The sequence below is a fragment of the Macaca nemestrina genome, chromosome 5 (genome assembly GCF_043159975.1).
Source record: "Macaca nemestrina isolate mMacNem1 chromosome 5, mMacNem.hap1, whole genome shotgun sequence".
NCBI classification, from domain to species: domain Eukaryota; kingdom Metazoa; phylum Chordata; class Mammalia; order Primates; family Cercopithecidae; genus Macaca; species Macaca nemestrina.
The window spans coordinates 15589858-15615681 of NC_092129.1; the positions used below are offsets into that span (position 1 = coordinate 15589858).

The 25824-nt window shown below is 43.3% G+C and overlaps 1 long non-coding RNA gene and 1 pseudogene across 1 annotated transcript in view; one reads left to right on the top strand and one right to left on the bottom strand.

The window, feature by feature from the left end:
* LOC105492076 (uncharacterized) overlaps window positions 1-25824 on the bottom strand; it is a 101672-nt gene that overhangs the window by 37750 nt on the left and 38098 nt on the right. The window contains exon 6 of the long non-coding RNA XR_011623290.1: window positions 16113-16214. This is a non-coding gene — a long non-coding RNA (uncharacterized lncRNA). The remainder of the gene's footprint in view (window positions 1-16112; window positions 16215-25824) is intronic.
* Window positions 1822-5524, top strand: LOC105492099 (28 kDa heat- and acid-stable phosphoprotein-like; annotated as a pseudogene).

Consider the following 25824-nt stretch of genomic DNA (forward strand, 5'->3'; position numbering starts at 1 on the left):
GGACATTGCAGCCAGGACTGCCTTCTCCTGCTATGATTCCAAAAAATTGGCCTTTAATAGTCATAGATTTAAGACTCTCTCTTTACTATCCCCTTAGCTGAGCAAGACTGTGAACGGTTTGCATTTACAATTCCTGCAGTAAACAACCTGCAGCCTGCTAAGTGTTTTCATTGGAAAGTGTTGCCACAAGGTATGTTAAACAGTCCAACAATTTGCCAGACTTATGTAGGGCAAGCAATTGAACCTACTCATAAAAAATTTTCACAATGTTACAATATTCACTATATAGACAATATACTTTGTGCTGTCCCACTCAAGAAATATTACTCCAATGTTATAATCACTTGCAAAATTTGATTTCTCGCACTGGTTTAATTATAGCTCCTGACAAAATTCAGACTACAACTACTTACCCCTACTTGGGGGCCTTAGTAAATGACACTACCATTGTTTCACAGAGAGTAACCATACATAGGGATCAATTGAAAACATTGAATGACTTTCAAAAATTACTAGGGGATGTTAATTAGATACGATCTGCTCTAGGCATTCCTACCTATGCCATGAATAATCTATTTTCTATCCTTAGAGGAGATCCTAGTTTCACTAGCCCTTGGCAATTAACAAAAGAAGTTGAAGCAGAGCTGCAGCTAATCGAAAAGCAAGTCCATAAGGCTCAAATAAATAGAATAGATCCAGAGAAGACTCTAGATTTGCTAATTTTTCCAACTCAGCATTCACCTACTGGTGTTATTGTTCAAGAGGAAGATCTTGTAGAGTGGCTTTTTCTTCCACATACTAATTCACAGACTGTAACTCCTTACTTGGATCAAATCACTACTACGATAGGAAATGGGAGAACTCGGATTACTAAATTACATGGATATGATCCTGGAAAAATTATTGTCCCTCTCATGAAGGCACAAATACAGCAAGCTTTTATAAATAGTCTTACTTGGCAAACCCATTTAGCTGACTTTGTGGGTATCCTCAATCATTTCCTAAAACAAAATTATTTCCAATTTTGAAATTAACTAATTGGATTCTCCCTAAAATAACTAAATTTAAACCAATTGAAAATGTTTTTACAGATGGGTCTAGCAATGGTAAAGCTTCTTATTCTGGCTTGAAAGATAAAATTTTTCGGACACCCTATATACTTCAGCTCAAAAAGCAGAGCTTGTAGCTGTAATTGAGGTATTGACTGCTTCTGATATGCCTGCTAATGTGATTTCTGATTCTTCATGAGTGGTTCATTCCACACAATTAATTGAAAATGCTAAAAAAAAATAAAAAAAAGAAAAAGAAAATGCTCAGTTATGATTTCATACAGATGAACAACTGATGACTTTATTTATCCAATTACAAACAGCAGTTAGGAGCAGAAAGCACCCTTTTTACATCACTCACATTAGGGCTCATACACTTCTTCCAGGACCTTTGACTGAAGGGAATCAAATGGCTCATCACCTACTTGCTACTGCAATATCTAATGCTAGACACTTTCACAATTTAACCCATGTTAATGCCTCTGGTCTCAAACGCAGATACAGCATTACCTGGAAAGAAGCGAAAGCTATTATCCAGCGATGCCCAGCTTGCCAAATGGTGCCTTCCTCATCTTTTACAGGAGGAGTTAATCCTTGAGGATTGGAACCTAACTCTCTTTGGCAAATGGGTGTCACACATGTTCCCCCGTTTGGGACACTAGCTTACGTACATGTATGTGTGGACACGTTCTCTCACTTTGTCTGGGCTACATGCCACTCAGGAGAGTCTTCCGCCTGTGTTAAACGTCACCTTTTGCAGTGTTTTGCGGTGATGGACATTCCAGCTTCTATTAAAACAGATAATGCCCCAGGCTACGCTAGCCAAGCTCTAGCTACATTTTTCTCTATGTGGAATATTAAACACATTACTGGTATCCCATACAATTCTCAAGGACAAGGCATAGTAGAAAGAATGAATCTCTCCCTAAAACAGCAGTTGCAAAAGCAGAGGGGGGAAAACAAGGACTATGGGATACCCCGTATGCAATTGAATCTCACATTATTGCCTTTAAATTTTTTGAGACTGCCTAAAGGCCAGATGCTCTCAGCAGCTGAACAGTATCTACAGAAACCAGCTGCAAAGACAGAAGCAGAACAACTGGTTTGGTGGTGGGATCTGATAACAAAAAGTTGGGAAATAGGTAAAATAATAACTTGGGGTAGAGGTTATGCTTGTGTTTCTCCAGGACTGAATCAACAGTCGATTTGGATACCATCAAGACACCTGAAACCTTATCATGAGCCAGATGCTGAGGAAGAGATTCCTAGAGGATCCCGAGGACCCCCCGGTTGCAGCCATGTTGAGACTGACGCTGAGGAGGACCCCAACTGTCATGAGCAACACCCATTGAACACAGCCACCCACCTGGGGACTGATCAAGAAGCTGTCACAGATGGTGGAAGAAAACCTGAGGAAAGCAGGACAACCAGTCACAATGAATAATTTAATGATAGCTATAATGGCAGTGATCACCATTGCCATGAGTATTCCTTCAACAAGGGCTGACACAGAGAACAATTATACTTACTGGGAATATTCATCAATCTTGGCTGGCAATAATGCCTGGATGTAATCACTCTATGACACAGTTACACATGTTTTCTGATCTCAGTATTTACCATAATAACTCTGCTCCTATAATTGAGGTATACCGCCATCAAAAACCTATTTGCCAACAGAATAGAACCTGGCCAGAAATAATGAACATACTTGTTTGGGAAGATTGCACTGCAGAACAGGAAGAGGTGCTGTGAAATGATTCCCATGGAATCATTATTGATTGGTCCCCTAAGGGGATGTTTAGCTTGAATTGCACCTCTCAGTCTGCGTGCCACTGCCACACTATGTTCAGCTGGTCTGAACAAAATGGTCACATGGGGAAATGGTAAGAAATACGGCAAGAGTTCCTATTATCTGGAGACATGGCAGTATAGTGGCACCTCAGCCTCAAATCATATGGCCCACTGTAGGAGCTAAATGTAAGAATTTGTGGAAACTATTAATGGCTCTTAATAAGATCAAAATTTGGGAAAGAATAAAAAAGCATCTAGAAGGACACTCTACAAACTTGTCTTTGGATATTGCAAAATCAAAAGAATGAATATTTAAAGCATCCCAGGCACACCTGACCTTAATGCCAGGAACTGGAGTGCTTGAAGGAGCTGCAGACAGATTAACAGCTAGAAACCATTAAAATAGATAAAGATGCTGGGCGCAGTGGCTCACGCCTGTAATCCCAGCACTTTGGGAGGCCGAGGAGGGCGGATCACGAGGTCAGGAAATCGAGACCATCCTAGCTAACATGGTGAACCCCATCTCTACTAAAAATACAAACTATTAGCCAGGTGTGGTGGCCAGCACCTGTAGTCCAAGCTACTCAGGAGGCTGAGGCAGGAGAACGGCGTGAACCCAGGAGGTGGAGCTTGCAGTGAGCTGAGACCGTGCCATTGCACTCCAGCCTGGGTGACAGAGCAAGACTCCATCTCAAGAAAAAGAAAAAAATAGATAAAGACACTTTTGGATGCTCTGTGATTTCAATGATGATTGTGCTTTTAATCTGTGTTGTTTGTCTTTGTATAGTCTGCAGACGTGGATCCCAGCTCCTGTGAGAAGTAGCTCACTGTGACTACTTTTATCGCTTTGTAAAACTAAAAAAGGGGGACATGTTGGGAACACGCCCCCAAATCTGGCCATAAACTGGCCCCAAAACTGGCCATAAACGAAATCTCTGCAGCACTGTAACATGTTTGTGTTGGCCATGACGCCCACACTGAAGGCTGTGGGTTTACTGGAATGAGGGAAGGAACACCTGGCCCACCCAGGGTAGAAAACCACTTAAAGGTGTTCCTAAACCACAAACAATAGCATGAGCGATCTGTGCCTTAAGGACCTGTTCCTGCTGCAGATAAATAGCTAGAGCTCTTGCTTTGTTTTGGCCCATCCCTTTGTTTCCTGTAAGGAATACTTTTAGTTAATCTATAACCTATAGAAAGAATGCTTATCATTGGCTTGCTGTCAATAAATATGTGGGTCAAACTCTGTTCAGGGCTCTCAGCTCTGAAGGCTGTCAGCTCCCTGACCCCACTCCACACTCTATATTTCTGTGTGTGTGTCTTTAATTCCTCTAATGCCACTGGGTTAGGGTCTCCATGATCGAGCTGGTCTTGGTATGCATATATATATATGCATATATTTGGAATATATATATTATATTATATATATTATATATATTATATATATTATATATATATTATATTATATATATTATATATATTATATATATATTATATTATATATATATTCCAAAAGTGGCTGCATGCAGTGGTTCACAATCCCAGCACTTTGGGAGGCTGAGGTCAGAGGATAGCTTGAGTTCAGGAGTTTGAGATCAGTCTGGGCAACATAGGCAGACCCCATCTCTACAAAAACAATTAAAAATTAGCCAGGTTAGTGGTGGCACATGTTTGTAGTCCCAGCTACTTGGGAGGTTGAGTGGGGAGGATCCATTTAGCCCAGGAGTTCAAGGCTGCAGTGAGGGTAACAGAGCAAGACCCTGTCTGAAAAGAATTTTAAAAATCCTGGCCAGGCGCAGTGGCTCACACCTGTAATCCCAACACTTTGGAAGGCCGAGGTGAGTGGATCACGAGGTCAGGAGTTGAAGACCAGCCTGACCAAGATGGTGAAACCCTGTCTCTACTAAAAATACAAAAATTCCGGTTCTGGTGTCAGTTTGAGGCGCAGCTGCCACCGCTGGAGCCACGATACCTAAAGGAGGGAGAAAGGGAGGCCACAAAGGCCGGGCAAGGCAGTGTATGAGCCCTGAAGAGATCGACGTGCAGCTGAAGGCTGAGAAGCAGAAGGCCGGGGAAGAAGAGGAGCAAAAAGAAAGTGGAGATGGAGCTGCAGGTGACCCCAAAAGGAGAAGAAATCTCTAGACTCAGATGACAATGAGGATGAAGATGACTACCAGCAAAGGCGCAAACGTGTGGAAGGGCTCATCAACAATGAGAACCCCAACCCGGTGGCACAGACAACCAAAAAGCTCACACAACTGGATCTGGATGGGCCAAAGGAGCTTTCAAGGAGAGAATGACAGGAGATTGAGAAGCAGAAGGCAAAAGAGCGTTACATGAAAATGCACTTGGCCGGGAAGACAGAGCAACCAAGGCCGACCTGGCCCGGGTGGCCATCATCCGGAAACAGCAGGACGCTGCTGCCCGGAAGAAGGAAGAGGAAAGGAAAGCAAAAGACAATGCCACATTGTCAGGAAAACCAATGCAGTCGCTCTCCCTGAATAAGCAACTGTGACCCGCAGGAGAAAATGCCAGGGACCTGGGCCGTGCTGCCGGGACTTCTGCTGTGTCTTGCCCACCCTGTGCCCTGGCGCCACTGCAACAGCCCCTCACGGCCAGAAGCCCCCCACAGCCTGGGGCCTCCTCTTCACCTTGGCACAGAAATTGTTTGGGGGATGTGGGGGGGGATGGGGGAGGGGTAGCTGCTCTCTTTGAGACAGAAAGATTCAGGACAGCATTTCATATGGAACCATTTGAATGTTTTTGCTGTTTTTAGAATTCAGAGCCCCAGCTGGGGGATGTCTGGGAGATCAGGTAAGAAGAGCTTTCATTTGTCTGGTAAATAGCACATAAGGGCGTGGTCGTGCCAGGAGGCAGCTGCTCATGGGTTTGCTACAGCCAGCCCTGGACTATGTTGCCTGGGTGCTCATTCAGAGAGGGGCTGTCATCTGGGAGCCTGTGCCCCTGGGGTCCTCGAGAGTCATGGCTTGCCCCTGGTCAGTCCTGTCTGACCAAGGCCTCGCCTCTCTGCGCTTCCCCGCCCGGTTCCTACCCACCTGGCCAGGGCTAGTGCCTATTTTTAACCCTACCCATTGATCATTTCAAGAAACCTCTGTTCTCCAGCCTGGGCAACAGAGCAAGACTCCGTCTCAAAAAAAAAAAAAAAAGAAAGAAAGAAAGAAACCTGTGTTTACCATGCAGCACCCAGGCAAAACATGCTCCACAAATTCAACTTGTATATTTGGCAGATTAAACTTGACATTATCGAAAAAATAGAAAATAAAAATTAGCCTGACACGGTGGCAGGCACCTGTAATCCCAGCTACTCGGGAGGCTGAGGCAGGAGAATTGCTTGAATCCGGGTGACAGAGGTTGCAGTGAGCCAAGATCGCACCACTGCACTCCAGCCAAGGCAACAGAGTGATACTCTGTCTCAAAAAAAAGAAAAAAAAAAAAATCCTGAAAGTTAAAATATCTCCAGAAATAAAACTAAATTTTTGAATCGTGGTTCAACCAAATTGGCCCTCATTCTGTGAAACAATAATAGGTTTCATCATCCAACTTTTGTTTGGAACCAGGGGATCAATTCCGATTTAAAACACAGTACAAACTGTCATGTCAGGATTAGTTAGTTCTACAAGAAAGCACAAAAACCCTGCAGCCTATGGGTGGAGGTTGGCCACCACCTGAACCTGTTTCAACAGAGTGTCTATTGTAAGAAGTGAAACTGCCTTAGGCGTTTTTTGAAAACTTATTTAGAGAATTTTGATAGCTGAGGAGTTTTTCCCACATTAGCCAAATGCCAAAATACTTTCTCTTATTTTCACAAACACCAAAGTTTTAATTGGTTTCCTTCTACCACACATGCACATACATATAATTTTCCTTTGAATGTTAATTTTGGTAAAAGTTATAACTTAAAGAAAAGCACGCTGGTATGTAAAATATTTCAAACTTGTGGGATTCTTTCTCCATAAAACCTCTATTAATGCCTAGGTTTTTGATAGCTATTTTTAAAACTCATTTGCTTTTATTAATACTTGTACAAAGTATATTCAATAATTGAATTCATAAAAACACAAATGGTACAAAAGGGTAAAGTCTCTCTCCCACCTCTATTCTCACCCAATTCCCTTCCCCAAGGTGTCCAGTTTTGCCAGTTTCTTGCACGAATTGTCAGAAAGTCTACGCGTATACAGGCGTGTGTGTGTGTGTGTGTGTTAGTACACAGCATGTAGTCTTAGTATCTCAGTTGTTTCTTTTTTTTTGAGACGGAGTTTCACTCTTGTTGCCCAGGATGGAGTGCAATAGCGCAATATCAGCTCACGGTAACCTCTGCCTCCTGGGTTCCAGTGATTCTCCTGCCTCAGCCTCCAGAGTAGCTGGGATTATACGCATGAGCCACCACGCCTGGCTAATTTTTGTATTTTTAGTAAAGATGGGGTTTCTCCATGTTGGTCAGGCTGGTCTCAAACTCCTGACCTCGTGATCCACCTGCCTTGGCTTCCCAAAGTGCTGGGATTACAGGTGTGAGCCACCTTGCCTGGCAGTATCTCAGTTTTTTTAAAAAACAAAAAACTATAGGCCAGGTGCAGTGGCTCACGCTTGTGATCCCAGCATTTTGGGAGGCTGATGGGGGCAGATCACCTGAGCCCAGGAGTTCAAGACCAGCCTGGCCAACATGATGAAACCCCATCTGTACTAAAAATACAAAAATTAGCTGGGCGTGGTGGTGCAGGCCTGTAATCCCAGCTACTCAGGAGGCTGAGGCATGAGAATCTCTTGGACCCAGGAGGCAGAGGTTGCAGCGAGCCAAGATCACGCCATTGCACTCCAGCCTGGGTGACAGAGTGATACTGTCTCAAAAAAGTAAACAAAAAACTATACATTTTTTTATACCATGAGATCTTATTATATCAAAAAACCCTATTTTTAAAATAGTTAACATATTCATGTGTTAAAATTCAATGTTTCCTTTGTTCCCTCCCTGTCTAGGAGGGGAAAACCTTTAGACAAATTCTAATAGAACTGTAAAATTCAACCGGTTTCTCTTCTATGTTTCGGCTTCCATCTAGTCCTCCTAAACAACCAGTGTTTCCAGTTTGTTGTGTTTTCTATGCAAATAGAGCCTGTTTGCCACTAATAACACAATCTTGCTCCATAAATGCAGGGACTCTGTCCATCTGTTTCACTGTTTCTTAACCGAATACAGTACCTAACACAGTTCCTGGCACCTAGTAAATGTTCAATAAATCTTTTGCGGGGCTGGGAGCAGTGGCCCACGCCTGTAATTCCAGCAGTTTGGAAGGCTGAGGCGGGTGGATTGCTTGAGTCCAGGAGTTGGAGGTCAGCCTGGGCAACATAGTCAGATCCCATCTCTGCAAAAAATTTAAAAAATAGCCAGACATGGTGGGATGCACCTGTCTTCCCAGCTACTTGGGAGGCTGAAGAGGGATGATCGTTTTGAGGCTGCAGTGCGCTGTGATCATGCCACTGTACTCCAGCCTAGGTGACAGAGCAAGACCCTCTCACAAAAAAATAATAAATCTTTTTGGAATGAAATAATATCCTTATCTCCCTATCCCTTACCTCCATTTCCAAATATATCTAGCAAGTCTAATTCTCTCATGTGAATTTGCTCAGCTTCATCCCTTCCTTGCTTTTTCTGTGATCACAGTCCCAGCTCAGTCTAATCACTACATGCCTTAGACCACTACTACCTCCTGATGAATCTCCTCTCCGTCTCCCACACAGATACATAGCTCTATGGAAAGACAAGCCATGTCATGCGATGGTTAGAAGAGACACCAGGTTTAGACTCAGATAGCCTGAGTTCATATTCCAGGTCTGCTATTTAGAAGCAATGGGGCCTTGGGGAAGCAAGTTACCCAGGATCTGTGCCTCAGTTTCCTTGCCTGTACAACAGCGATGACAGTGTCTTCCTCATGGGGTAGTTGTAAGATTAAATGGGCTAATATGTAAGGCATTTGCATGTAAGTCATTTAAGAAGTGTTCAATAAATATTATTATGGCAAGAATAATCTTCCTCAAACACTGTTTGAATACTAAGTCCTTTTTCATAAACCTTAAACTGCTTTTAGCAGCTCCTCATAGAAACTGTAATTTATTTACACTGAGCCCTAAATCTCCTTATCAATTTAGCTCCTCCTCCTATTTACTCAACCAGTTTTTTTCTTTTTTCTTTCTTTCTTTCTTTCCTTTTTTTTTTTTTTTTGAGATGGAGTTTTGTTCTTGTTGCCCAAGCTGGAGTGCAATGGTGTGATCTTGGCTTACTGCAACCTCTGCTCCTGACTTCAAGCTATTCTCCTGCCTCAGACTCCTGAGTAGCTAGGACGACAGGTGCCCACTACCATGTCCAGCTAATTTTTGTATTTTTAGTAGAGACGGGGTTTCACCATTTATATATTTTGATATATTTTCAGTTGTGTATATTCAGATTATCTCAGTAGATTATAATGTCTTCAAAATCTGCCTATTATTTTGTTACATCTTGTACATTATATTCACAATGCACAGAAATATATTTTCATTTCCTCCTTCCCTCCCTCCTTCCCTTCATTCCTTCCTTCTGTTTGATTGTCCTCCAAATCCCCTGGCTTCCAGGAAAATGAAGGCAATAAAATACAGAAAAGGCTGTGCCTGGGTATGGTCTGAGACAGGCTGCGGGAGCCTGTACCGAGGTGAGAGCAAAGCTGTCACTCCCAAAACGCATTCCTTTTAGAAAATTTGTATCTGAAGTATTTTGGGGGGGTTGATATAAGCAACTGGTAAACCTTTAACAGTAAATCACTTATTATCAATCATCAGGATCATCATCAAATATTCATTTAGCAACTTTGTTATGAAGGCACCATGCTTACAGGATACAAGGAGAAATGACATGCTTCTTCCCGTGCTGAAGTAAAAATCTAATGTGCCGAGGTGGTAGGATTGCTTGAGCCCAGGATAAAATAAATAATAAGTAAATAAATAAAAATCTAGTGTGTTGACAGAGACCTCACCCAAAATGCTAAGCCACCTGAATGGTACAATAAATAAGAAAACGCCATAATTAAGTGCTGTAACAGTCAATTAGTACTTCATACAGAAGGATGAACCTCATCTGACCCCTGAAGAAAGGATCAAATATTTGATGAGCATGAGGAAAAGCAAATATTTTAGGTGATGGACATTATATAAGTGTTATATTATTTAATGTGAAATGCTATTTAAAAACCAGGTTTCACAATTATTTACTAAAGATATCATCAAATGACATTTATTGAGTACCCACTGTCTGCCAAGTATTAGGCAAGGTAGAATGTGGTAGAGACATGCATAGGATGTGATCCCTGCCCTCCTAGAGATTACAATATAGTAAAGAATACCAACATGTAAATAGCTGACTAGTAACTTGCAGAATGAAGGAAGCTCAGAGATCTGGAATCCCAAGAATAGCATTAAGATTTCCTGACTGCCACAGCGTTGTGTAGTCTAGAACACAACAAATCCCTTTAACAGCAAATTCTGACAAATGTAATAATTGTGGAGACAGCAGGTGAATAACAGAGTGCCTGAGCTTTGCATTACTGAATGAATTATGCTATGTTTTATTCTACCCATCTTTATCATTATTTTCATTGTAGCTAGTTGTTGTTGTTGTTGCTGTTTGAGATGGAGTTTCACTCTTGTTTCTCAGGCTGGAGTGCAGTGGCGCAACCTCGGCTCACTGCAACCTCCGCCTCCCGGGTTCAAGCAATTCTCCTGCCTCAATCTCCCGAGTAGCTGGGATTACAGGCGTGCACCACCAAGCCCAGCTAATTTTTGTATTTAGGAGAGATGGGATTTGATTGAGTACCCACTATCTGCAAAGGCACCTTGGTCTCCCAAAGTGCTGAGCTTACAGGCATGACCCACCACGCCTGGCCTGTAGCTAGTTTCAGTCAGTTCCTGTCACATGAGACCTTTTTGTTTCTGAAAAAAACATTACGATGTGTGGAAAGGACCTTAGTATTATCCAATCCAATTTTCTCATTTTATAAATGGGCAGCTGAGGTCTATTAAGGAATTTCCTTAAGGTCATAAGGCTTTTTTTCTTTCATTCATTTCTTTAATAAGAAAGGTACCTATAGGCCAGATGTGGTGGCTCACGCCTGTAATTCCAGCACTTTGCGAGGCTGAAGTGGGAGGATCACTTGAGGCCAGGAGTTCGAGACCAGCCTGGCCAACATGGCAAAACCCTGCCTCTACTAAAACTACAAAAAATTAGCCGGGCGTGGTGGCGGATGCCTGTAATCCCAACTACTTGAGAGGCTGAGGCAGGAGAATCGCTTGAACCCGGGAGGTGGAGGTTGCGGTGAGCTGAGATCCCACCACTTCACTCCAGCCTGAGCGGCTCAGTGAGACTCCGACTCAAAAAAAAAAAAAGAAAAAAGTGAGAGAGGCACTTATTTGTAATTTTTATATTACAACTTGTCATTTTAGACATCTCTTAAACTTCCTGTTTCATGACTAATCCAGGATGTGACATCTATGACAGAAAGTTAGTGCTGATATAAGTGAGTACTCTATGAAATTTATGCTGCTCACATCCCCATTAGTAGTATAAAACTGTCTTTCTTTCTTTCTTTTTTTTTTTTTTTTGAGATGGAGTCTCGCTCTGTTGCCAGGCTGGAGTGCAGTGGCGTGATCTCGGCTCACTGCAACCTCCTCCTCTCAGGTTCAAGCGATTCTCCTGTCTCAGCCTCCTAAGTAGGTGGAATTACAGGCATGTGCCACCACATCCGGCTAAGTTTTGGTTTTTTAGTAGAGACAGGGTTTTACCATGTTGGCCAGGCTGGTCTTGATCTCCTGACCTCGTGATCCACCCACCTCAGCCTCCCAAAGTGCTAGGATTACAGGCATGAGCCACCGCACCCAGCCAAAACTTTCTTTGCATGCCAGTTAAAAAAGAACTTTTATTATTTCTCCCAGAAGAACATCAATACTATCAAACACAATATATAAGAAATATAAGGCCGGGCGCGGTGGCTCAAGCCTGTAATCCCAGCACTTTGGGAGGCCGAGGCGGGCGGATCACAAGGTCAGGAGATCAAGACCACAGTGAAACCCCGTCTCTACTAAAAATACAAAAAATTAGCCGGGCGCGGTGGCGGGCGCCTGTAGTCCTAGCTACTCAGGAGGCTGAGGCAGGAGAATGGCGTGAACCCAGGAGGCGGAGCTTGCAGTGAGCCAAGATCGCGCCACTGCACTCCAGCCTGGGCAACAGCGTGAGACTCCGTCTCAAAAAAAAAAAAAAAAAAAAAGAAATATAAAATTACTTTTTCTTTGTATATTTTATTTTTTCCAAGTTTCAACTTTAAATAATACCCCACTGGATTTGGTAATATACCTTTGAATAGAAATATATGTGGTTTTAATGGTAGGAATATTAGAAGAACTGAAGTTGCTTTTTTCCCCCAAGTCAATTCTTTTTCGCCCCTGTTTTGAATCTTTATCTGCAAACTGGATTTTGCTCCAACTCATCAAATAGCTATCAAACTTCTGCAATGTGTATTGTTTTATGCTTGACATCAAAGGACACAATAAGAAGACTGGTCCTGTACTCTCATATTGCTTATCAGATAGTGGGCAGTGTTTCGTGGAACACAATGTTCATGAAAGACAAATAGATCCTGTTAGTTTACTGTAATGCAGGTAAAAAAAATTTCTTCTTCCTTAAGTGTATCCAGAGTTATCAGGGGCTGGCTGGGCACGATGGCTCATGCCTGATAATGCCAGCACTTTGGGAGGCCGAGGCAGGCAGATCACTTGAGGTCAGGAGTTTGAAACCAGCCTGGCTAACATGGTGAAACCCCGACTCTAGTAAAAAAAAAAAAGTTACAAAAATTAGCTGGGCATGGTGGCAGATGCCTGTAGTCCCAGCTATTCAGGAAGCTAAGGCAGGAGAATCGCTTGAACCCAAGCAGCCGATGTTGCGGTAAGCCAAGATCACACCATTGCACTCCAGCCTGGGCAACAAGAGCGAGACTCGTCTCAAAAACAAAAACAAACAAAAAACAAAAGAAATAAAACAATACAAAGTTATCAGGGGCTTATGAAAAGCCACCAATGATGCCTGTTTGTGCTCCCAAGCTAACAGAGTGACTTCCATATGGAAAATTATGTGATGAATTACTATAGGATACTGTGGTACTGAAGCAAGCACCGCCTTCCTTTAAAAAAACAAATAAAAACAGCTGTGTAACACCTGAGAAAACAAATATAAACTGAAATTTTTTTAGAGAGAGGATCATACTCTGTTGCCCAGACTAGAATGCAGTTGCAGCCTCAACCTCCTGGGCTCAAGTGATCCTCTTGCCTTAGCTTCCCAAGTGACTGGGACCACAAGCGAGCACCACCATGCACACCTAATTTTTAAAAACGTTTTTTGTAGAGACAGAGGTCTCGCTATGTTGCCCAGGATGCTCTCAAATTCCTGGGCTCAAGCAATCCTCTTACCTCTGAGTAGTTGGAATTACAGGCACGTCAACTGTGCCCAGCTAAAACACTTACTCTTTAGTAAGTATCTATTGAGCTAAAAGACTACATCAATTACTCTTTTTGTTTCGTTTTGTTCTGGTTTTTGTTTTTGTTTCTTTGAGATGGAGTCTCACCCTGTCGCCCAGGCTGGAGTGCAGTGGCGTGATCTTGGCTCACTGCAACCTCTACCTCCTGGGTTCAAGCGATTCTCCTGCCTCAGTAGCTGAGATTACAGGCGCACATCACCATGCCTGGCTAATTTTTTGTATCTTTAGTGGAGATGGGGTTTCACCATGTTGGCCAGGATGGTCTCGAACTCCTGACCTCATGATCCGCCCGCCTTGGCCTCCCACAGTGCTGGGATTACAGGCGTGAGCCACCATGCTACTCGGCTGACTATATCAATTACTCTTATAGCTAGACTTTATCTACCATTGTTCAAGTTAAAAGATGCTACAATTTGAAAATGATGCTGTCAACAATGAATATTATGTGAGTGGGTGTTGCTGAAAAGACCGATACTTAGATTACTCTATAGTTAACTGGGTGTGATGTATTTTTTCCAGTTAAGAATTAAAGTTAGAAGGGCATTATGTCTGCAACTTACTCTTAAATTGCTCAGGAAAAAAAGACATATATATATAGTCTAACCTATGTAAAATCTATAGGTTAGATTTTGTACAATTAGATAGACTTTATAAAGAAAAGTATATAATGTTATAATGCGAAGACTATCTAGAAATTCATTGTAAGGTTCCTGCAATGTTTCTGTATATCTGAAATTATATTTAACTTAGAATGAAGGTTCCTGCAAGTGGATTACACATTTAATGAGTGACAGAAAATTAGAGTTATTTTTAAATTGATAGATAATTCATATACCATAAGTCATTATTTTAAAAAAGAATCAAGATTCATTAAAACATCAAGTAAAACTATTATGATCCTGATGGCCTGGTATGCCCACCTGCAGTCCTAAGTACTCAGGAGGCTGAGGGAGGATCGCTTCAGCCCAAGAGTTTGAGGCTAGCCTAGGTAAAATAGTAAGACTTAATCTCAAAAAATTATTATGATCCAAAGTAATTATGAAAAATATTACATAAGGCCGGGCGCGGTGGCTCAAGCCTGTAATCCCAGCACTTTGGGAGGCCGAGACGGGTGGATCACAAGGTCAGGAGATCGAGACCATCCTGGCTAACATGGTGAAACCCCATCTCTACTAAAAAATACAAAAAACTAGCCGGGCGAGGTGACGGGCGCCTGTAGTCCCAGCTACTCGGGAGGCTGAGGCAGGAGAATGGCGTAAACCCGGGAGGCGGAGCTTGCAGTGAGCTGAGAGCCGGCCACTGCACTCCAGCCTGGGCGACAGAGCAAGACTCCGTCTCAAAAAAAAAAAAAAAAGAAAAATATTACATAAGCAGAATATGTATGGAAAAAAGAACAAAAAGAAAAATACGTATTCACAGGCACTTTATATCTTATGTTTAACAGCAAAGCTTCTATTATACTTTCATTAGATAAAACACCAGAAAATTATACTTTGTGGGGTTTTTGTGTTTTGTTTTTTGAGACAGGGTCTGGGTCTGTCACCCAGGCTAGAGTACAAGGATGTGATCTCGGCTCACTGCAGCCTCTGCCTTCCAGGCTCAAACGATCCTCCCACCTCAGCCTCCCAAGCAGCTGGGACCACAGGCATATGCCACCATGTCCAGCTAAGTTTCTGTATTTTTGGTAAAGATGGAGTCTCACCATGTTGCCCAGGCTGGTCTCGAACTCCTGAGCTCAAGCTATCCGCCTGCCTCAGCCTCTCAAAGTGCTGGGATTACAGGCATGAGCCACTGTGCCTGACCACTTTGTGTTTTTTATTCACTAACTAGATTGTCAGAGAAATAATACCAAAAATAAATTATCAATGGCACTTAAATTTTTGGCCTTCTAGCAAAAATTTCAGTAATTCTCCAATTTCCACCTCAATTATGTCAATTGCAAAATTAACTAAATATTCAAGTTTTATTCCTGGCCCTACCACTTACAAGCTCTTTGGACCTTGAATAAGTCCCTCAACCTCTCTGAATCTTCTCTCTATAAAATGCAAGGAGTCATATTAAGTTGTCTTAGAAATTCCCTTTAGCACTAACTTTCTACTGTAAGTTCCTTTTTACAAATAGGGAAATAGAAATTCTAATTTTAAGTAACTTGGAAGAAGTCACATGATAAGAGGAAAGCCTAATTTTAAAAGAGTCAATTATTAGCTGCAAGTCAGTGACAAGTTAAAAAAAAAAAAAAGATAAAAGAGTCAATTAATCATATCCAGTCTGGATTCACACACCAACAAGGAGCCCATTGTAGAAAAACTGTGTTAGACTTCCCAGGCACACCTGTTCTCAAGGATCCATCCTCGAGCGATCAGTTGCCAAAGCTCATCTCATTCTATAAGGGGTGGGGAGTGCAAGTGCTAAGCCTTCTAGTTTGCTCTTGGGAATGTTTTTCATCTGGCAGAGGCTGACAAACATCCTGGAGATAGGAGTAGAAAGGAACAAGAAGCCCTGGAGTCAACACAGTCTCCACAGAGATTTGGGACAGGAGATGACTTGGCCAAAGGATTGTTGCTGCAATAGGCTTTGTGTTTTGTTATCCTTTGTAACTACCCCAACACTTTCTGGTAAGTGAGAAAACATGTTAGGCTCATTTTGAATCCCTGCCCTTTTTATGCGATCTTAATTATGGGGAAGCTGTACAAAGACTGACCTCTGGTCCTCTGGTTCATCATCATGTGGTAATCATCTTAGCTTTCTTTGTGCAGTTTGACCCCACAATAAAGAAATATTCTGATTTGAAGTGTCCACTTCTCTAAAACAGAAAAGGAGAAAAGAAGAAAGGACAAAATCTACAGGTTTTCTGCAATAAGATAGGCTTTATAAAGAAATGTATTTTTTTCTTTTTTTTTTTCCTGAGATGTAGTCTCACTCTGTCGCCTAGGCTGGAGTGCAGTGGCACAATCTTGACTCACAGCAACATCCACCTCCTGGTACAAGCGATTCTCCTGCTTCAGTCTCCTGAGTAGCTGAGATTACAGGCGTCTGCCACCATACCTGGCTAATTTTGGTATTTTTTAGAAGAGATGGGGTTTCACCATGTTGGCCCAGCTGGTCTTGAATTCCTGACCTCAAATAATCCACCTGCCTTAGCCTTCCAAAGTGCTGGGCTTACAGGCGCTAGCCACCATGCCCAGCCTAAGAAATGTACTATTTTGATGGAAAATTCTGATAATGGCAAATATATACATAGAGCTTACACAGTGTCAGGCTCTGTTCCAAGCACCTTATGTACATTGACTCACTTAATGTTCACAACAACCATATGAGGTAATTATGCTGTTTTGCCCATTTTGTAGATGAGAAAACTGAGGCACAGGGAGGTTGGTGTGATTAGATTGTACATTTAGTAAGTCCTGAGTTAGATGACTCCAGGAAGTCTAGCTCCAGTGCCCATCCTCTTAACTGCTGAGCGGCTACCTCCCTACGCCTTATTTATCTATTTATCTATCTATTTATTTATTTATTTATCTTTTTGAGATAGAGTTTTGCTCTTGTTGCCCAGGCTGGAGTGCAATGGCTTGATCTTGGTTCACTGCAACCTCTGTCTCCCAGGTTCAAGCGATTCTCCTGCCTCAGCCTCCCAAGTAGCTGGGATTACAGGAATGCGCCACCACGCCCGGCTAATTTTGTATTTTTAGTAGAGATGGGGTTTCTCCATGTTGGTCCAGCTGGTCTCAAGCTCCTGACCTCAGGTGATCTGCCCGCCTCGGCCTCCCAAAGTGCCGGGATTACAGGCGTAGGCCACTGCGCCTGGCCGCCTCTGAGCCTTATTTATTAGTCTTACCTTATACTTAGGGCAATGGTGCTCAAACTTTAAAAAGCATCATAATTACTTGAAGCATTTGTTAAAAGTGTATATTTCTGGTCCATACACCAACCCTCCCTCCCCATTCTGATTCTAGTAGGTCTGTGGTTTAACTGAAGGATCCATATTTAATATTTTATTTTTATTTTTTACTTTTTTGAGACACGGTCTCGCTTTGTCACCCAGGCTGGAGTGCAGTGGTGTGATCTTGGTTCACTGCAGCCTCAACCTCCTGGGTTCAAGTGATCCTCCCACCTCAGCTCCCAAGTAGCTGGGACTACAGGTGTGCACAAATACACTTGGCTAATTTTTGTATGTTTTGTAGAGACGGGAGCGTCACCATGTTGCCCACGCTGGTTTTGAACTCCTGAGCTCAAGCCTCACTCTGGCCTCCCAAAGTGCTAGGATTATAGGGCTGAGATCTATCTATCTATCATCATCATTATTATCTATCTATCTATCTATCTATCATCTATCATCTTTTTTTTTTTTTTTTTTTTTTGAGACAGAGTTTTGTTGCTCTTCTTGCCCAGACTGGAGTGCAATGGCGCCATCTCAGCTCACTGCAACCTCCGCCTCCTGGGTTCAAGCAATTCTCCTGCCTCGACCTCCCGAGTAACTGGGCATGCACCACCACTCCCGGCTCATTTTGTATTTTCAGTAGAGACAGGGTTTCTCCTTGTTGGTCAGGCTGGTCTCAAAGTCCCAAACACAGGTGATCTGCCTCCCTCGGCCTCCTACAGTGCTGGGATTACAGGCGAGAGCCACCACGCCCGGCCTGGGATCTATATTTTTAACAAGCATTTCAGTGATTATATTACAGGGGGTCCAGGACCACATTGAGAAATACTGACTTAGCCAAAGAGGGTTCTTTCTTGTAAGGGAAAAAATTTTTTCTTTGTAATTTACTCACTCACTCAAGAAGTATTTATTAAGTACCCACTGTAAACTTACAATTGTATTAATTGTAAAGTTGGTATGTGTAGACTAAAAAGGACTTTTGGTACAAAACTGTTTGCAAAATACAAAATAAAGCAGATGGGCCGGGTGCGGTAGCTCACGCCTGTAATCCTAGCACTTTGGGAGGCCAAGACGGGTGGACCACCTGAGCTCAGGAGTTCGAGACCAGCCTGGCTGATGAGACTCTGTTCCTACTAAAAATACAAAAATTAGTCAGGCATGGTGGTGTGTGTCTGTAGTCCCAGCTATCCGGGAGGCTGAGGCTCGAAAATCACTTGAACCTGGGAGGCAGAGGTTGCAGTGAGCCGAGATCGCGCCACTGCACTCCAGCCTGGGTGACAGAGTGAGACTCCATCTCAAAAATAATAAATAAATAAATAAATAAAGCAGATGGCCAGCTGAGCCTGGATACCAGATTGTTCACATCGGTGAGTTAACTAATGAGACAAAGCATCAGAGGAGCATAACAAAGGATGCTGGATTTGGAAGAAGAACCTTCAGCATGAAAATCTCTTAGCACCAGCCCTTCCTCTGAGGCAATAATCAAGATGTATATTGAGTTATAGCAGAAAGTTAGATTTTTAGAGTCAGAGAGATCAGGATTAAAATTTAGACCTTATGGCTGGGTGCAGTGGCTCATGCCTGTAATTCCAACACTTTGGAATGTCAAGGCAGGAGGATTGTTTGAGGTCAGGAGTTTAAGATCAGCCTGGGCAACATAGCAAGACCCCTGTATCTACAAAAAAATATAAAAAATTAGCCAGGAATGGAAGCACACACCTGTAGTCCCAGTTATTTGGGAGGCTGAGGTGGGAGGATTGCTTGAGCCCAGGAGGTCAAGGCTGCAGTGAGCTGAGATCATGCCACTGCACTCCAGCCCAGGCAACAGAGCAAGACTCTATCTAAAAAAATAAAAATAAAATAAAATAAAATAAAAATTAGACTTTGTCACCTATTGCTTATGTGAAGCCTTGGACAACACACATTTGTCAGTCTCCATTCCTCCATCTGTAAATTGAGGATGGTAATCATCTACCCTCAGGCTTCTTGTAAGAACTGAAGAAAAAAACGAACATCAAGGACTTGACAAACTTCCTGGTTTATGATAGTTACTTAACTGGTGGTCATTATTATTAGGTGTCCTATTGGGAAAATAATGACGTAACCCCACCCCCTAAGATGAACAAGAAGAGACTGGAAGGCCAGGCAAGGTGGCTCACCCCTGTAATCCCAGAACTTTGGGAGGCTGAGGTGGGAGGATCACTTGTGGCCTCCCAACTGCTGGGATCGAGACCAGCCTGGGCAACACAGTGACAACGCTTCTCTATGAAAAAAATGTTTGTTTGTTTGTTTGTTTGTTTGTTTTGAGACAGGGTTTTGCTCTGTTGCCCAGGATGGAGTACAGTGGTATGAACACAGCTCACTGCAACCTCAACCTCATGGGTGCATGTGATCCTCCCACCTCAGCCTCCTGAGTAGCTAGGACTACAAGCATATGCCACCGTGCTTGGCTAATTTAAAAAAAAATTTTTTTGTAGAGATGCGGTAGTGCCAGATGAGGTAGCTGCCTAGAATGGTCTCAAACTCGCTTGAGCAATCCTCCCACCTCAGCCTCCCAACATACTGGATTACAGGTATGAGTCACTGTGCCCAGCCTGAAAATTTTCTATTTTTAAAGTAGAGACTGGAGCAGACACTACTAGCTGCCTTCCCTCGATTCATTGTCCTTTTATTTATTATTTTTTCTTTCTGAGAGAGCAGGAATATTGCTAACTAGAGAACTACATTTTCCACCCTCCTTCATAGCCCAAGGGTGGCCATATTCCAAAGTGTTGGTCAATGGGACTTATATGAAAGTCTACTGCATTTTCTTTTTGTAATTTTTTTTTTTTTGAGACAGAGTCTCACTCTGTTGCCCAGGTTGGAGTGCAGTGGTGCCATCTTGGCTCACTGCAACCTCCGCCCCCTGGGGTTCAAGCGATTCTTGTGTTTCAGCCTCCCGAGTGGCTGGGATTACAGGCGCGCACCACCACACTCGGCTAATTTTTGTATTTTTTAGTAGAGACAGGGTTTCACCATGTTGGCCAGGCTGGTCTCTAACTCCTGACCTCAAATGACCCACCTGCCTTAGCCTTACAAAGTGCTAGGATTACAGGCGTGAGCCATCATGCCCAGCCTCTACTGGACTTTCTCTTTTTTTTTTTTTTTTGAGATGGAGTCTCACTCTGTCTCCCAGGCTGGAGTGCAGTGGCATAGTCTCAGCTCACTGCAACCTCCACCTCCCAGCTTCTCTTACTTCAGCCTCCTGAGCTGGGATTACAAGCACATGTAGCTGGGATTACAAGCACATGCCATCACACCAAGCTAATTTTTCTATTTTTAGTAGAGACAGGGTTTTGCTATGTTGGCCAGGCTGGTCTCAAACTCCTGACCTCAGATGATCCGCCTGCCTCAGCCTCCCAAAGTGCTGGGATTACAGGCATGAGCCACCATGCCAGGCATGGACCTTCTATTTTATTTTCTCCTTACGGCTTTCTTCTATCTCCCTGGCACACACACGTGGGGATGGGGTGCAGAGGCCATCTTCTGATCAGGAGACACCATGAACAGAATAGAAGACAGAAAACATAAGATACAAGAGACACGGGCGACATGACGGAGACACTGCCCCTCAAGACTACCTACTCTAATTACCTATGTGAGAAGATTAAACCCATGTGGTGAAAAAAAAAAAAAAAGAAAGAAAGAAAAGAGAGACATAATCGTCAAAGACTGAGAAACAGAAGGCAGTCTAGCAAAGAAAATGGCATTAGCAAAGGCCCAGTGGCAAAAATAATATAAGGCAGGATGTAGAGTTTCAACAGATCATCTTGGTTGTGCCACCAACTGGCACAAAAGGGCCAGTTGGTGTGTGAAAAGGAAGAGTGTGAGGTTTGATAAGGTGTGGTGGGTTCTGATACAAGTCAAACTGTCATAACAAATGAAAACATTTGTAACACCCTAAGTACAACAGTTTTGCTCTTATAACTTTTACTTCCTTTCTTGAAATGTGTTGGTAATAAAACATTAATTCTACAAGACCAAGCTATTTATTATTTTTTTATTTTTATTTTTGAGACAAGGTCTTGCTCTGCCACCCAGGCTGGAGTGCAGTGGTGCAAACACAGCTCACTGCAGCCTGGGCTCAAGTGATCCTCCTGCCTCAGCCTCCCGAATAGCTGGCATATGCCACCATGCTCAGCTAATTTTTAATTTTTTGTAGAGATGGGGTTTCGCCATGTTGCCCAGGCTGGTCTCAAACTCCTGGACTCAAACTCCCCTTGGCCTCCCAAAGGGCTGGGATTATAGTCGTGAGCTTCCACACCCAGCCCTAGACCAAGCTATTAAAATAAGTAGTATTTTGTAAATAGACTAAAGAGCAATGCCATCAAGATGATAAAGCAAATAAAATAGTATAGGCAATGTCAGGGATGAAAAGGAATTTAGAGATACCTCTTTTAATTCAACCTCTCTTTTACCAGATAAGAAGTTAAGAATCCTGGCAATGGGGCCGGGCGCGGTGGCTCAAGCCTGTAATCCCAGCACTTTGGGAGGCCGAGACGGGCGGATCACAAGGTCAGGAGATCGAGACCATCCTGGCTAACACGGTGAAACTCCGTCTCTACAAAAAAAATACAAAAAACTAGCCGGGCGAGGTGGCGGGCGCCTGTAGTCCCAGCTACTCGGGAGGCTGAGGCAGGAGAATGGCGTAAACCCGGGAGGCGGAGCTTGCAGTGAGCTGAGATCCGGCCTCTGCACTCCAGCCTGGGCGACAGAGCGAGACTCCGTCTCAAAAAAAAAAAAAAAAAAAAAGAATCCTGGCAATGTAGGATCCTGTCTAAAGTTTTGACAATGCCAGACAACGCTCCTGCCTCATTTACCAACAGTTGACGGAATCTTCGTGTTCACAACTCTACCCAAATTGCATGACTATTATTTTTTGAAGATCAATATGAAAAATATGAAACATATAAAAAATTAAAGAAAAGACAAAGACACTATACGCAGAAGATGTTGAAATTAAGGATGGGAAGTTTAGACGTGGATTGGGGCAGTGGTTGAGAGAAATAGAGGAGAGATCAAGAGACATTCCAGTTGAGAAAGTGTTACCTGTACTACATTTTCAGGGTGACTGCCTGAATAAGGAGGCCAGTAAGAGAAGAGAAAAATAAAGATTTCCAACTGTGACTCCAGCGTCAGAAGTGAAGGTTAATATAGAAGTGGTAGTTGTTCAAGGGGAAAGGTGACAGAACACATTTAATCAAAAAGTAATTCTTGACCAGGCACAGGGGTTCATACCTGTAATCCCAGCACTTTGGGTGGGCCGAGGCAGGAGTATCACTTGAGTCAAGTAGTTCAAGACTAGCCTGGGCAACATAGTGAGACCCCATTTCTAAAAAAAAAAAAAAAAAAAAGTAATCCCAGCACTTTGGGAGGCCAAGGTGGGCAGATCACGAGGTCAGGAGATCGAGCCCATCCTTGCTAACACAGTGAAACTCTGTCTCTACTAAAAATACAAAAAATTAGCTGGGTGTGGTGGTGGGCACCTGTAGTCCCAGCTACTCGGGAGGCTGAGGCAGGAGAATGGCATGAACCTGGGAAGTGGAGCTTGCAGTGAGCCGAAATTGCACCACTGCACTCCAGCCTGGGTGACAGAACAAGATGCCATCTCAGAAAAAAAGTAATTATTTGAGGCCAGCGAGGTGGCTCACCCCTATAATCCCAGCACTTTGGGAGGCCAAGGCTGGCGGATCATGAGGTCAAGTGATGCCGACCATCCTGGCCAACATGGGGAAACTCTATCTGTACTATACAGGTTTGAAGCTATACAGATTGAGTTATCCCTTATACGAAATGCTTGGGATCAGCAGGGTTTCAGATTTCTGGCCGGGTGCAGTGGTTCATGCCTATAATCCCAACATTTTGGGAGGCCAAAGGGGGGGTGGATCCCTTGAGCTCAGAAATTCGAGACCAGCCTGGCCAACATGGTGAAACTCCATCTCTACAAAAAATACAAAAATTAGCTGGGGGTGGTAGTGTGCACCTGTGGTCCCAACTACTCGGGAGGCTGAGGCAGGAGAATCGCTTGAACGCAGGAGGTGGAGGTTGTGGTGAGCTGAGATTATGCCACTGCGCTCCAGCCTGGGTGACAGAGCAAGATCCTGTCTCAAAAAAAGTAGTGTTCCAGATTTCTGATTTTTTTCAGATTTTAAAATACTTGCATATGTATAATGAGATATCTTGGAGATGAGACCCAAGTCTAAACACAAAATTCATTTATGTTTCATATACAGTTTATACACATAGCCTGAAGGTAATTTTATATAGTATTTTAAATAACTGTGCGTGAAATAAAGTTTTCTCTTTTTTTTAAATTGAGATGGGATCTTGCTGTGTTGCCCAGGCTGGTCTTGAACTCCTGGGTTCAAGTGATCCTCCTGCAACAGACTCCCAGAGCACTGGGATAACAAGCATAAACCATGTGCTGGTTGAAGTAAAGTTTTTTCTTTCTTTTTTTTTTTTTTTCTCCTTCCCCTCCTCTGAAACAAACAGACAAAACATTTTTTAAGCATTCCAATCTAGGAACATGGGATGCTTTCTCATTTATTTAGTTCTTTTTGTTGTTCTTGTTTTTTGAGACAGAGTCTCTGTCACCCAGGCTGGAGTGCAGTGGGGCAGTCTTGGCTCACTGCAACCTCTGCCTCCCAGGTTCAGGTGATTCTCATGCCTCAGCCTCCCAAGTAGCTGGGATTACAGGTGTGTGCCACCATGCCCAGCTAATTTTTGTACTTTTAGTAGAGATGGGTTTTTGCCATGTTGGCCAGGCTGGTCTGGAACTCCTGGCCTCAAGTGATCCACCTGCCTTGGCCTTCCAAAGTGCTGCAATTACAGGCATGAGCCACCGTGCCCCAGCCTGAAACAAAGTTTTGACTGCGACCCATCACATGAGGTCAGGTGTGGAGTTTTCCCTTAAGGCATCACATTGGCACTCAAAAAGTTTTGGAGTTTGGACTGGGCGCGGTGGCTCAAGCCTGTAATCCCAGCACTTTGGGAGGCCGAGACGGGCAGATCACCTGAGGTCGGGAGTTTGAGACCAGCCTGACCAACATGGAGAAACCCCATCTTTACTAAAATACAAAATTAGCTGGATGTGGTGACGCATGCCTATACTCTCAGCTACTTGGTAGGCTGAAGCAGGAGAATCACTTGAACCAGGGAGGCAGAGGTTGCTGTGAGCCGAGATCATGCCATTGCACTCCAGCCTAGGCAATAAGAGCGAACTCCACCTAAACAAAAAAACCCAAAGCTTTGGATTTTGGAGAATTCTGGATTTTTGATATTTGGATCAGGGTTGCTTAACCTGTATCAGCTTTTCAGGTTTTAGGAACGCAGATTTACTCCTGCCATCTCAAGTAGTAGGAAGTCTCTCTATATACATATTTTATAAAGAGATGGGGGTCTTACTATCTTGCCCAGGCTGGTCTCCTCCTGTCTCAGCCTTCTGAGTAGCTGGGAGGAAGTCTATTTTGAGGATACACATGACAAGAAAGATGAGAATATCATAGGAATGTAAGAACAGCAATGTGGTTAGACTGCAGTTGGGAACTAAAATGAACGTGGAAGTGCACAACAAATTCTATGCACACCTACAGACAGACTGAAGTGTCATTCTCAGTGGCAGGAGTCATGCAGTACTCCCCAACCCTGAGGGTGTGTATCACCACTTCTCTCTGTCTCTATGACTACCAGCCGACTACCTCATTTAGTCATAGCTTCTGCTTAGTCATAATTCCAGTTTACTCATATCATGTCTCTCTATAACCACTTATAACCACTTTCAGCTTCTCTCCCCACATTCAACAGAGTGATCCTCTGTATAATCAACTTCAAATTCTTTTTTTCTTTTCTTTCTTTCTTTTATTTTTCTTTCTTTCTTTCTTTCTTTTTTTTTTTTGAGACAGTCTCACTCTGTCACCCAGGCTGGAGTGCAGTGGCGTGATCACAGCTCACTGCATCCTTGGCACCCCAGACTTAAGCAATCCTCCCACTTCAGCCTACTGAGTAGCTGGGACTACAGCTGTGCCACAATGCCTGGCTTTTTTTTTTTTTTGAAACGGAGTTTCACTCTGTACAACAGCACGATCTTGGCTCACTGCAACCTCTGCCTCCCGGGTTCAAGCAATTCTTCTGCCTCAGCCTCCCGAGTAGCTGGCATTACAGGCATGCGCCACCATGCCCGGCTAATTTTGTATTTTTAGTAAAGACGGGGTTTCTCCATGTTTGTCAGGCTGGTCTCGAACTCCCAACCTAAGGTGATCCTCCCACCTTGGCCTCCCAAAATGCTGAGATTACAGGTGTGAGCCACCATGTCTGGCCGCCTGGCTCTTTTTTAAATTTTTTGTACAGACAGTGTCTTACTATGTTGCCCAGGCTGGATTTGAACTGGTGGGCTCAAGCAATCCTTCTGCCTCAGTTTTCCAAAGTGCTGGGATCACAGGCATGAGTCACCATGCCCAGCGCAAATTCTTGAAAGAAAAACCAAAAAAAAGCAAAAACA